Genomic DNA, 14,571 nt, shown 5'->3' on the forward strand with positions numbered 1-14,571 from the left:
GACGGAAGCCGATTTGAAATGAAGTTGGTGATGCTGTAGATGATCCAAACTACAGGACAATTCGGAGGAAGGCGTGGCGAGGACCCGCACGCCCAGCTCCGAAGCTTTATTGAAATCTGCAATACTTTTGTGTTCCCGAACATCTCTGCCGAAGAAGTTCGACTAACTTTGTTCCCATTTTCTCTCTGTGATCAGGCTAGGAAATGGGCATATTCTCTCAAACTGGGAGAGATCACTTCATGGGAACAGGTCGTGGAGAAGTTTATGAAGAAATATTTTCCACCTATTGAGAATGCCAGACGAAGGAAACTCATTACAAATTTTGAACAAGACATGGATGAATCGCTCAGCGATGCTTGGGCGAGGTTTAAAAGGTTGGTCAGGGATTGTCCACACAATGGTTTTCCAGACTGCCTTCAAATGGAAATTTTTTATCATGGTTTGAATCCTGCTTCACAGACCACTGCCAATGCGGCAGCCACTGGTGGTCTGTTTGATAAAACGCATGACGAGGCAAAGAATATCTTGGATCACATCTCTAAGAACCATAAATATTGGAGAGAAAGTGACCAGAGATTGAGAATCAAAGACAATGACGCAAGTAATGGTGCTATTGCTTCACTACAAAATCAGATGACCGCAATGATGAATCTAATCTAGGGAATTGCGATTAGCAGCCCAACACTGCAAAATAGGAAAATCAAAGCAATTAGTCAAAACACCTGAAGGTGTGCGAGTTGCGGTGATGGGCACGTGATGGAAGATTGCCTGCAAAATCCACAATTCGTTTACTTTATGAAAAATAATCCTTTTTCGAATATCTACAACCCCGGGTGGAGAAACCACCCCAATTTTGCTTGGAAGAATCAACAATAGAATTTCCAACCCGTGGCGCAGAAAGAAGGGCCACCAGGATTCTTCCCACGCAACAACGATCAGACAAATAATCAAGCAAGTAGCTCACAACCACCTCAATCTTCTTCCTTGGAGAGCCTGTTGAAACAATACATAGAGAAAAACAAAACTGTGCTTCAAAGTCAGGCTACGTCCATCCGCAATCTAGAATTACAGATGGGCCAGATTACGAGTGAGCTGAAGAGTAGAATGCAAGGGGCTCTGCCGAGTTCAACAAAACTCCTATGCAATCCGGGGAGATCAAGTAAAGAACAATGTCAGGTTGTGACATTGCGAAGTGGGAAGACTGTGGAGGTAGAAAAGAAGGAGCGTAGTCAGACAGCTCCCAATGCGGAAGAATCTGAAGTTGCGGTGAAGAAAGAGAAAAAGAAGCAGTAGAACTAGAGGTTGCATCGACCTCAAAGCCAACTGAGATGGGAACCGTGAAAGTGCAGTTACCCCCTTTCTCGCAGAGACTAAGGAAGAAAAAGAATGAAGAGGTACAATACCAACGTTTTCTGTCTATGTTAAAGCAATTATATATTAATATTCCTTTCAGTGAAGCGATTGAGGAAATGCCTACCCAAGCAAAGTTTCTGAAGGATATGGTAACTAAGAAGAGAGGAGCTGGTAAGTTTGCCACGGTGGCACTAACTCAGAGTTCAAAATCAATCATTCCACCAAAGATGAGCGATCCTGGGAGCTTTACTATTCCTTGCTTCATAGGAGGACTATAGATCGGGCAAGCTCTGTGTGACCTGGAAGCTAGCATAAATTTGATGCCTCTGTTAATCTTTAGGCAGCTGAATGTGAGGCAACTTGTGCCTACAACCATGACTCTCCAACTGGCCGATAGATCTCTGGTGCATCCAGAGGGAAAGGTGAAGGACGTGCTGATAACCATTGACAAATTTATCCTACTAGCCAACTTCATCATTTTGGACTACGAGGTCGACAAAGATGTGCCCATCATTCTGGGGCGACCATTTTTATCAACAGGTCATGCTCAGATTGATGTGCATAAAAGGGAAATCACTTTGAGTATCAATGGACAGAAGCTCAAGTTTAACATAATTCGTGCCATGAAGTTTCCGGATGAAGAAGACCTACATGACTCAGATGATGACTAGAATTTGATTGAGGAAGAAAATTTTGATGAAGAGAACGAAGAAGGGGATGCCAGCACATCCGTTACTGCCTGTAATGCGATCATGACAAAAACAAGCAAGGAAGAAGAAATGATCGCAAATCAAGAAGAAAAGCCAATAGGAAAAGAAGAAAGAAAAACAACACAACCAACCCTAGTAGAACCACAAACACTGGAATTAAAGACCCTGCCGAATCATTTAAAGTACGCTTTTTGGGGCAGAATGAGAAGCTGCCAGTTATCATTTCCTCTGAACTCAACGAAGACTAGGAGAATGCGTTGATGAGCATTCTAAGGAAACATGTGTGAGCAATTGGCTGGACGTTTGCCGACATTAGAGGAATCAACCCAGTGTACTATGTGCACCGCATTCGTCTTGGACCATAAGGCAACGATCGAACATCAACGCAGACTCAACCCTGCAATGAAAGAGGTCATAAAAAAGGAGATCATTAAATGATTAGATGTGGGCATTATCTATCCCATAGCAGATAGCACGTGGGTTCGCCCCGTACAGTGTGTGTCGAAAAAGGGCGGCATGACAGTAGTCCCGAATGAAAACAATGAATTAATACCATAAAGAACCATCATTAGGTGGCACATTTTCATGGATTACCGCAAGCTGAATGCGGCCACAAAGAAAGATCATTTCCCTCTGTCGTTCATTGATCAAATGCTAGACCGTCTAGCTGGAAATGACTTTTATTGCTTTCTGGATGGTTATGTCAGGTACAACCATATTGTGATAACTCCAGAAGATCAAGACAAGACTACATTCCCCTGCCCATATGGGACCTTTGCTTTTCGTTGCATGCCGTTTGGCCTCTGCAATGCGCCAAGAACATGCCAAAGGTGCATGACGACCATCTTTTTAGATTATCTTGAGGACTCTGTTGAAATATTTTTGGACGATTTCTCTGTTTATAGAAACACCTATGAAGTCTGTCTAGCCAATTTGGAGAAGATACTGAAGAGATGCGAAGAGACGAATCTGGTGCTTAATTGGAAAAAATGTCATTTCATGGTGAAGGAGAGCATAATGTTGGGGTACAAGGTTTCCCGGGATAGGTTGGAGGTGGACAAAGTAAAAATCGAAGCAATTGAAAAACTTCCAACTCCAACAAGCGTGAAGGTTGTACGAAGCTTCTTGGGGCACGCTAGATTTTACATATGCTTTGTCAAAGATTTTTCGAAAACAGCACGACCATTGAGTGTGTTGTTAGAGGCTGATAGAAAATTTGATTTTGATAACAGCCTCAAAGCATTTTGAGTTTTGAAGAATGCGCTGATTATCGCACCCATATTGATTGCACCTGATTGGACACTGCCTTTTAAAATAATCTGCGATGCAAGCGGGTATGCGATGGGAGCGGCTTTAGCGCAAAAGAGAAAAAAAATCTTGCATCCCATCGCATATGCGAGTAAAACTTTAAATCTTGCTCAGACAAATTATACCACCACATAGAAAGAGCTTCTGGCGGTAATTTTTGCGTTGAAAAATTTTTGAGCATATCTATTGGGAACAAAGGTACTCATCCATACTGATCACCCGAAAATAAAGTACTTAATGACAAAAAAGGACACAAAGCCAAGGTTGATCAAATGGGTTCTCCTCCTTCAAGAATTTGACATAGAAATAATCGACCGGAAGGGGATAGAGAACCAAGTTGCGGATCACTTATCTAGATTGGAAAATCCTGAGGTTGTCTGCAATGAGTCTGAGGTGAGTGCGGTGTTCCCGGATGAGCAGCTGTTCCACATTGAAGAATTGCCCTGGTATGCAGACATAGTCAATTATCTGGTTTGTGAGCAATTTCCTGAAGATTACACTTACTACCAACAGAGGAAGCTCAAACATGAATGCAGACATTACTATTGAGATGTGCTGAATCTGTATAAAAGAGGGGCAGACCAGATTTTGTGATTATGCGTACCAAATGCTACTCAACAACGCATATTATTGCAATGTCACGACTCACCATATGGTGGGCACTTCGGAGGATAGCGCACCGTAGCCAAAGTTTTACAGAGTAGATTCTTTTGGCCTACATTGTTCAAGGATGCAGCTAACTACATAATGAACTGTGATCAGTGCCAACGCACAGGTAACATTTCATGAAAACATGCCATGCTGATGAACTCTATCTTGGAGCTTGAATTGTTCGACGTATGGGGGTTTGATTTCATGGGACCATTCCCTCCCTTGAATTGTAAACACTACATTTTATTAGCCGTCGATTATGTCTCCAAGTGGGTAGAGGCAGTGGCATGCGCCGCAAGTGATGTGGCAGTAGTCTCCCAATTCCTGAAGAAACATATTTTCACTTGTTTTGGCACTCAACGTGCCATCATAAGTGATGACCACTTTTCAATCATAATATCAAGAAGCTGCTGCACAAATACAACATTCTCCACAAAGTGGCCACCGCATACCATCCGCGGACGAATGGTCAGGTCGAGGTGTCCAATCGAGAAATTAAGCTGATACTTGAGAAGGTAGTAAGGCCTTCATGAAAAAATTAGGCAACAAAGCTTGGCGATGCGTTGTGAGCATACCGGACTGTATTTAAAACACCAATAGGTATGTCCCCTTATGCGTTGGTATTTGGTAAGGCGTGTCATTTGCCTTTGGAGCTGGAATATAAGGCACTTTGGGCGGTAAAGAAGCTGAACTTTGATTTGAAGAAAGCAAGAGAAGCACGAAAAATGCAACTGGTCGAGCTAGAAGAATGGAGGATTAACACATATGAGAACGTGAAGATTTACAAAGTGCGCACCAAACGCTGACACGACAAACACATATGCGGTAAGAACCTCCAAGTCGGGCAAAAGGTCTTGCTCTTCAATTCGAGACTACGACTCTTTCCTAGCAAGTTAAAAATCACAATGGTCTGAACCATTCATCATTAAAGAAATATTTCAATATGGTACGGTGGAGCTGATTATCGAAGACAGGATCCGTATGTTTAAAGTTAATGGGCAACGAGTAAAAGCGTATCATGGAGAAGACTGGCATTGCCAAGTCGAGTCCGTGGACCTAAGAAACCTTGAATGAAGAAGGAAGTAGGTGGTCCCTGCGTTATCAGACGTTCGCAATCCATCGGGAACACAAGTTTTTAGGAAGCATGGAATCTTCAACTTTTCTCCACTACTCTGAATTTTTATTACACCATATTTGTTCAACTTTATCTATTCTGACTTCTCTAAAAAATAAAAATAAATAAAAAATTTGCGGTAAAAGAATTTCTTTTGTTTGAAATCATTTGACCCTCTCACTGTTTGCTTACAACGATTAAGGCACAAGATTGCGGAGATGTTACATGAGCAGCAAATTATCTCACTCCATCACCGCAACCCAAAGAAGAGTGATAGCCGCAAAGATGGATGAGTCAATACACAATGCGGGTGACAGTGCAAATTTGGGGGTGTATTCTTCCTTATCTCTATTTCAAATTTAGCACTATCGCATCGCATCTTAGTTTTAAAAGTTTTATCACCGCATCCTCTTTGATTACAGCAATCATTTGACATGGATAACTTTAGTAGGTTACCGCATGCTATCCCTTTGCCAATTATGATTTCAATGATGAAAAACATACTTCTATTTCTTTCGTAAATACTAGAGTCAACTTAACTTTGAGATAGTCACCTCATGAAATAATTCTAGAAGTTAGAGGGTTGCTACCTTTCTTTCAAACTCTCTTTACGAAGCATTCTAAGAACATCGCACGACTCATTTCAATCTTTTGGCAATGAGAACATTTTAAATTTGGGGGTGAAGTATTTATTTTCGACCTTGCTATTTTGAAAAAAAAAAAGAGAGAGAGAAAAATTTTGAGAATAATAACTCCACTGTTAACACAATGGGAAACCCATGTTGATAAAAGTTAAGTTGTGAAAGGTACTTACCCATAGTTAAATGTCCGCATGACACACGTGGGGGCAAGCCAAAACGAAAGTAAGTCACCAGGATCAACACATAAATAAATGACCGCAACTTTTCTGCCAAGTAGGTATGAGTTTAGTCTGAGAAAGAGCGCATTGCTCGTAGTTGGATGTCCGCATGACACACGTGGGGGTGAGCCAAAATGAAGGCAGGGCACTCGGATCAGTGCATGGTCGGAAAAAAATAACAATGACAAGAAATATGCAAGGATAAAATCATTCGACACCCTGGTGAAAAAATTTTTGTTTCTTTTTGAAATAAATCATGCGATGTTCCGGAAGTTAGTAAAGTATTTTTAAAGGTTAAGCTTGTAGTCCCTAGGTCTTAGAAATATTTTGAGAGAAGACTTGAACATGATCTAAGGAAACTTTGGTATATAGGAATTGAATGAAGTATCCTTGAGAAATCTAGGAAAAGAATATTACGGTTGACTTGCTAAAGGAAATCTTTAGCTTATGCTTGAGGACAAGCATTGTTTAAATTTGGGGGTGTTACATGATTGTTCCTCTGGTCTCTTCCTCTAACCAAGTCCACACAGAGCCCACACTTCTGAATTCTCACCTCAAGAATACCAAGGTAGCCATTGTGGTGGTGTCGTACTCAACTCGACATAGTCGAGGTTTTTGGAGGTCGTTCGTTGAGTTTGCTATGTTTGTGATCTTGGAGATCATTCTGTTTGTGGTCGCTGTGATCGTATTGTGGTACGATCGAAGTGTTCGAGCATTTGTGATTGTCATCTTACTGTGAACGAGTGTTCATGATCAAGGGTGTTGAAGATGAGTCTTCAAAGGTATGTGAATTCTTTCCCTTGATCTTAGTAAAGCATGCTGTAATTTCGTTTTATGCATAGCCTGTATGTTTCCATTTCTTGATTATAATTGCTAATGTTTATATACGAATGAAATTTGGAACGATCATTCCGCTGCTCATGGAAATGCTCATGTCTGATTTCCTTCAACATATATTATAACATTTATGCTATATGATTCATGAGCATGCTTTATAATTTAAATCATGCACATACATATATTATAACACTTATCATATAAAATGATGCATGAATATAAATGCATAACCTATGGTGGGTTTTAAAACTATATGACATACAATATGACATATAATATAGAACATACATCATATGTATATTTAAAATAAACAGTTAATAGACCGGGATAGAACACCTTAAAGGAAAGTTAAAAGGCTAACTATTACAGCATAAGAGTCATCCGGTTCGAAACAGGTGAACTAAGCCTTGAACCGCTCGAACCGAACCGCCCTTCAACGAACTCTCTGCAGTGTTCGTGTAGCAAACTTGTTGTGCAATCTTGTAGAAAATGCTACACGATCGTGTAACAAAAGCTACACAATCGTTTAACAAAAGCTACACGATCTTGTAGAACTGCTTCGTCTTCTTCGTCGACGCAGTGCTCTGAAAAACTTCTTTGAAGCTTTCTAAGAACAGTACGAGCGACTCAAGCAACAAATACACACTCTATAGAAAAATTATGCCCAAAACAGAGGCCTTTAGAAACCAAATTTGTAAACGAAATAAAGCCTTAAAACTAAGTATCCTATCTCAAAACATCCATCAACAAAATCACATTCATATTAAACCATTCATCACATGAACATTAAACATAATGCAGTAAATCCCACCAACACTGTAAAAAATGATTCAATAAAAAAATGGAATTTGGGATCAGAAAACCAACAACCTGACTCTGATACCAATTGAAGGAACTCTACGAGGAGAGAACCTTGAGCGGAAGCAAAGATCGTCCCAAATCCATTTTTCATTGAATGTAAGTTTTACAGTAAATCAAGAACAAGATATGCATTCCATAAATTATAGCATACATTAGTAAAGAAAAACTTATGGTTTCAGAAACCCTGACCTTTGAAGACTATTCTTAAAGAATTCCTCAAACAAGTCACGAATGGATCTCCTTCTCCAAAGGGGACACACCAAACGGAGCCTCCTATATTCTTCTTAGGGATTGAGAATGACAAGAGGTATGTGCTCTGCCTTAGGGTTTTGGAAGAGGGGAGGAGATGGAGAGCAGAGAGGGAGGAGAAGAACTTTTCTTCTTTTTTTGTTTTTTTTTTCAGAGAGAACTATTCCCCTAGTGTTTTAAGAGGAAGATGAATGAGCACCATCCCTCTCTCTGACCCCTCTCATCACGTATTTGGTTGAGAGAAATTAGGGGGAGGGAGTTGTAATTTCCTCCATTTAATTAATTAATATTAATTTAATAAAATAAAATTAATAATAATTATACATATAATAACAACCTTATTATATGTATATAAACTACATGTTATATCCCATATAACACATAATCTATAGTTTAATTTTATATCAAATACATTATAACCTATAGATGTATTTTCTCTCAACTATACATGACATTTAATATAAACCATATTTATAGTAAACTCACTTATATGAGTCTCATTCATATAATTAATATTTGAATCATATCCAAATATTTAATTCCTCTCAACTTATTTATGGTATTTAATATAAATCATATTTATATTAAATTTAATTATATGAATCTCATTCATATAATTAGTATTTAAATCATATTCAAACTCCTCTCATATTACCTTATATTATAATGTATCAAATACATTTTATTAATTATATCACATATATAATTTATTTAATTAATTATATCATATATAATTAATTCCCTCAATTAATTTGAATACTTCAAATTAATCCAAAAATAATTCTCAATTAAATCCCTATTGAGCTATAGAGGGGACCTTATGAACCTATAGATTGACTCTCCAACGGTACTTGGATAATTAATTAAACTCTTTAATTAAATTACCCAACATCCGCTAACTGCCTGTCATTGCACTAAAGACTGTCAGCTGCACTCTTCATACTACAGATAAATTTTTATGTCCATTGGATATAACCAATCAACAGCGCGATGACCCTTCACAAATTGCTCATAAGTACAACTAGGCCAAAATTACCGTTTTGCCTTTGTAGTTACATCTAACTCCTTAAGTACCACTTATCCCTCTAATGAATAATAAGTCATAATCTAACTATGACCAAGTCTCTCTCGGACCAGGAGAGGGTGTGGCCACTATGTTCAACCTCTAGAATCAGTCCTTAAGAGAGCAATTTATCTACTTGCCCCTACATCGGAGAATGAGTGAATTTCGTCTCGTGTAGCTATGTTCCCAGCTTCCCAGTTCAATGAATCCTTAAGATGGTAGACTTATTTAGTTGGCAATCTGGCCACTTTCACCCATACAAATCAAATGACCACCTTCATGAGTAGGAGTTCACAACTCACTCAGGATTCAGATCATGTCACCTATGGTCATCCTAGTGAAATGTAAGTCTCTATTATTAATGGTGTTATATAAAGAGAATTATCATTTCGTGGTCCGGTCTTATACAAATTCTTTATATAGGATACCCCCGCTCACATGCCTCTACATGAATGATCATGATCAGATCATTTGTAGTACTTTACAACACCTATAACACCTACAAAGCGGGTCTTATTTGTAGTGTCACTAGGATAAGGTACCCAACCTTATCCATCTACTACAGACTGTTTAGATTATTATTTAAACAAGATCCATTTGTATGTCTCTACATACTTGTTTAAATTACATAAAATAACCTAGGATCTTAGTTTATTGGATTGAGTATATGATTATAAAATAGCACTTATTTTATTAACAACAATATGTTTATACAAAGTTTATAAACTACGAGATTACAAGAAGATTTAGGACACCAATATAAACATACTTGGGACGTAATTCCATGTTCTATCATATAGTTTTGGAATCTTAAGTTCATGTACTCTCCACCACGATCAGATTGTAGTGTTTTTATCTTTTTACCTAAAAAGTTTTTAACTTTAGTCTTGTTCTCCTTGAACTTTTCAAGTGTTTCACACTTATGTTGCATTAGGTATAGATACCCATATCTAGAATAATCATCTATGAAAGATATTAAATATTCATAACCTCCTCGTGCTCTTACATTCATCGAACCACAAAAGTCTAAATGTATAATCTCCAAGGTCTCGTTGGCTCTATAACCTTTTCTAGTAAAAGGTTGTTTTTTTCATTTTGCCTTCAAGGCATGACTCACATACAGGTAAAAAGTTTTCTTCTAAACCATTTAGAAGTCCACTTTTCACCAATCTCTTATTCCTATTGAGATTAATGTGGTATAACCTTAAATGGCAAAGATGGGTATTTTTTTAAGGAGAAACTCTCGGACTTTTAATAGTTGTTGCCATTTTGAATAATTCAGTATTTAGCATGGCTTTTGTAACTAATGGCCTTAGTACATATAGTTATTTTCCATTAAACCAAAGCCTAGTTTCATTTCATTCTTAAAGATAAACATTTTATTTTCAGAGAAGGATAAGGAATACTTTTGTTCGATCAGACAAGAAACTGAAATTATGTTCCTCTTGAAATGAGATACTGTATATACATCATCCAATAATATATATAATTTCTTGTCCAAAAATAACTTAAGTTTACTTACAGCAACAACTTAAACGTCCTCGCCAGTATCAACTCTGAGAGTCATCTCTCCAACTACCAATTGTCTCTAGGAATTAAATCTTTGATGAGAAGAACATACGTGATTAATAGCTCCTGAATCAACTATCCAGGCAGAATCATCATTCTCTATTAAGCACGTCTCCAAGACAAATAAATTAGATTTATTTTCTTCGAAGTTTTTCCTATTTTGGAGAAAAGAGAGATCAACTCCATAACTCATATCATAAACTCCAAGTTTCATCTCAGAGGACAATCCTTGTTGATTAACTTCACTAGACTTAACAACAATTGCTTTCTCTATTTGTCCCTTGACATTCAATATGGACTGGAGTTTATTTAGGGAGTTGACATTACTGGTTTCATTGTCATCAATCCCGTTTTTCTTGAATTATGAGAACTTTTGCTTGAACAATTCTTGCATTGATTGCATGATCTGATGTGTAGTGACAATATTCTTAAATCTTTTGGCTAATGCATGGGGTATGCTTGTTAAAATGTGAACCCTAGCCTTAGAATTAGCCTTTGTCCACATTTCGTATGCATCACAAACATTTCGTGTTGCATCATGGGTTGTTTCTCTAGGACAATCCTCAATCATGACAATGTTGAGGTCATTAACCACAAATTTTTTTTAATTGAATCTTTCCAAGTCTTATAATTAAAAACGGTCAAATTATTAGAGGCAATTAACCGAAAATTACAGTTTAACAGTTTAACATTTTTAGTTACCTTATTTAATTAGCATTTATTTCACTATAAAAAGAATGTCACTTTAACTTCCATGCATGCCTGTCTTTAGTAACGGCCTAGCTTGAGTCCTAGGGAGTCAGGTCGTTACAGTTGGTTGTCGAAGTGTCGTTGAAGATGGTTGTCGGAGCTTGGAGTTGGCCACCCGAAAGTGGTCATCAGAGTATGTTGCTAGAGTGTGGTAGCGCTAATCGTCAACGGAGACCAATGGGTGGAACCATTAAAAACATTGGAGGGAGAGAGAATTGGGGAGAGTTGGGGTGATTTGGTAAAATAACCAACTCAACCACACCAACATTTAAAGTTGGTTGTCGAACATTGAGTTGGTAAAAAATGCCAACTCAACCCAACTCTCTTTTGTTGTCAAACACCCCCTTAGTGTAAGAAAAAAGTTGTATGTGATATGTCATTTTTCCACCCGCGTTCTCCTTAAAAGTTCACAAGATGATATTCATGCTCAGCCTTGTGGCACACTGGGCGCACAGACTCTTAAGAAGGTATTTCCATGGGTCAATATCAAGGTGAATGGAGAAAGTGTTTATAGTATGTGGGAGAAGAACATGTGTCAACACATCCTGTGGCCTTCTTCATCGGTTTGGAATGTTATTTCCATGCTCGAACTCGTGGCGTCCTGAGAGCATCTCCATTAGGAAGGTGTTTGCATGGGAAAAGGACATAACAAACTTCAAAAATGGATAAGATCGCTATAATCAATTGTACCAATTATGTTCTTCCCTGAGGCAGACTGGTTGGGGCGGGATTATAGGGTTGAAAATGAAAAGTTACACTTATAAAAAAAAACATTAAGGTAGTTGTTGGTTTCTTAACCAAATCAATGATAATTAAATATTATAGGAATAAGAGTTATTCTAGTGTAATATTTGATTAAGAATGTCTCAATTTAGTGAAGAAGTAACTGTTCACCCCAAGGTGACATTTATTCTAAATCACTGAAGTATCATTGAAAAATAAAATGATGTTGGGTTCATTATTGTTTTGCTAAACTGATTGGATTAAAATGGATTTTTGCATAAATGTCTAAAATAAGTGATTTTTTTGTGTCAGCAAAATGACTAGTGCGGTATTCTCTTTTCTTGGCACTGATAAATTAAACGACTATATTTACATGACATGGAAGAATACAATTAATACAGTTTTGGTCATCGATGACCTAAAATTCATCCCAGTGGAGGAATGTCCTCCAAATCCTAGACCCAATGTTTTATGAAACATTCATGAAGCCTATGACAGGTGGACTAAGGCCAACTATAAAGCCAAAGTCTACATTTTGGAAAGCTTATATGAAGTTTTGGCCAAAAAGCATGAGCCCATGGTCTCTACTCGAGAGATCATGGAGTCATTATGTTGGATGTTTGGCCAACCGACCATACATCTCAGGCATGATGCTCTAAAGAAAATTTTAACGCCCACATGAACGAGGGATTGTCTGTTAAGGAAAATGTCCTTAATATGGTGATTCACTTCAACATAGCCAAGATAATGGGGTTATCACAGATGAGGCCATCCAAATTAGCTTTATTATAAAAACTCTTCCAAAAAGTTACCTCCAGTTCCGTAGCGACGCTGTTATGAAAAAGATAGAATACAATCTTACCACCCTTCTACATGAGTTGCAGACTTACGAGTCCTTGATCAAAGTCAAAGGACAAACCAGGGAGGCAAACGTTGCCAATTCCTCAAAAAATTTCAACAGGGGTTCTACCTCTGGGATTAAGAACATGCCTTCTTCCTCAAACCCTAAAAAGTGGAAGAAGAAGAAAGGTGGTAAGGAGAAGAATACAACTAATCCACTTGCTGCTACCCAGAAGGGTAAGAAGGTCAAAGCTGCAAAGGGAACTTGTTTCCATTGCAATCAAGATGGACATTGAAAACGAAACTGCCTAACTTACTTAGCCAAAAAGAAGAAGGTAAATATGATATATTGGTTCTAGAAATGTGTTTAGTGGAGCATGATAATATTGCCTGGATACTTGATTCAGGAGCTACTAACTATGTTTGTACTTCTTTACAGGAAAATAGCTCCTGGAAGCAATTTGAGGCTGGGGAAATGACTCTACAGGTTGGAACAGGCGAGGTCACCTCGACGGTTGCAGTAAGAAGCATGAAGTTATTTTTGAATCTAAGTTTATATTGTTAGAGAATGTTTACTTTTCCTAATTTCAAGAGGAACTTAATTTCAATTTCTTGTTTGTTGGAACATTCTTATAATATATCGTTTACTCGTGATAAAGCGCCTGTCTCGAAGAATGGTGTTGATATATGTTTTCTAACAAATGAAAGTAAATTATATGTACTAAGGTCATTAGTATCTAAAATTCTCCATAGTGTTGAAATGTTCAACACTGCAACTAAAAAAACCAACAAAATGAAAGTTTCTTCAAAAGAAAACATTCATCTTTGGCATCTAAGACTAGGTCATATTAATCTCAATATGATTGACAGATTGGTTTAGAATGGACTTTTGAATGAGTTAGAAGAAAATTCTTTACCAGTATATGAAGTTTGTCTACAAGGAAAAATGACAAAACAACCTTTTACTGAAAAAGGTTATAGAGTCAAAGAATCCTTTGAGCTTATACACCTTTGTGGTCCAATGAGTGTTAAAGCAAGGGGAAGGTTTGTGTACTTCATCACTTTTACTGATGATTATTCTCGATATGGATATGTTTACTTATGTAACATAAGTCTGATACACTAGCAAAATTCAAAGAGTATAAGATTGAAGTTGAGAATTTATTAGGGTAAAGGATAAAAACACTTCGATCAGATGAAGGTGGATGGTACATGGATATAGGATTCCAAAACTATACGATAGAACATGGAATGACATCTCAACTTCCAATGCCTGGTACACCTCAATAAAACGGTATATCAGAAAGTAGTAACAGAACCCTGTTAGACACGGTTTAATCCATGATGAGTTATGCTTATCTACCTATCTCCTTCTAGGGTTATGCAGTGAAGACTACAACATGCCTTTTGAACCAAGTTCTACCAAAGAGTATTTCTGAAATACCTTTTGAATTATGGAGAGGTCATAAAAGTAATTTACAACATCTCAGGATTTGGGGATGTTTAGCACACATGCTTGGGGCAAATCTTAAGAAATTGGAACCACATTCAAAATTATGCCTCTTTGTAGGCTACTCCAAAGAAACGAGAGGTGGTCTCTTTTATGATCCAAAAGAGAATAAAATGTTTTTATCGACAAATGTAACTTTCTTGGAGGAAGACCACATTAGAGAGCATAAATCAA

The 14,571-nt window shown here is 37.7% G+C and overlaps 1 non-coding gene across 1 annotated transcript; it reads right to left on the bottom strand.

The window, feature by feature from the left end:
* Window positions 1–297: 297 nt before the first annotated feature.
* LOC120080685 (small nucleolar RNA R71) lies at window positions 298–404 on the bottom strand. Its single transcript, XR_005482634.1, has one exon. It is a non-coding gene; the product is annotated as a small nucleolar RNA R71 (small nucleolar RNA).
* Between the last annotated feature and the right edge of the window lie 14,167 nt (window positions 405–14,571).

The sequence above is a fragment of the Benincasa hispida genome, chromosome 6 (assembly GCF_027475165.1).
Source record: "Benincasa hispida cultivar pf3 chromosome 6, pf3_genome.v1.1, whole genome shotgun sequence".
Taxonomy (NCBI): domain Eukaryota; kingdom Viridiplantae; phylum Streptophyta; class Magnoliopsida; order Cucurbitales; family Cucurbitaceae; genus Benincasa; species Benincasa hispida.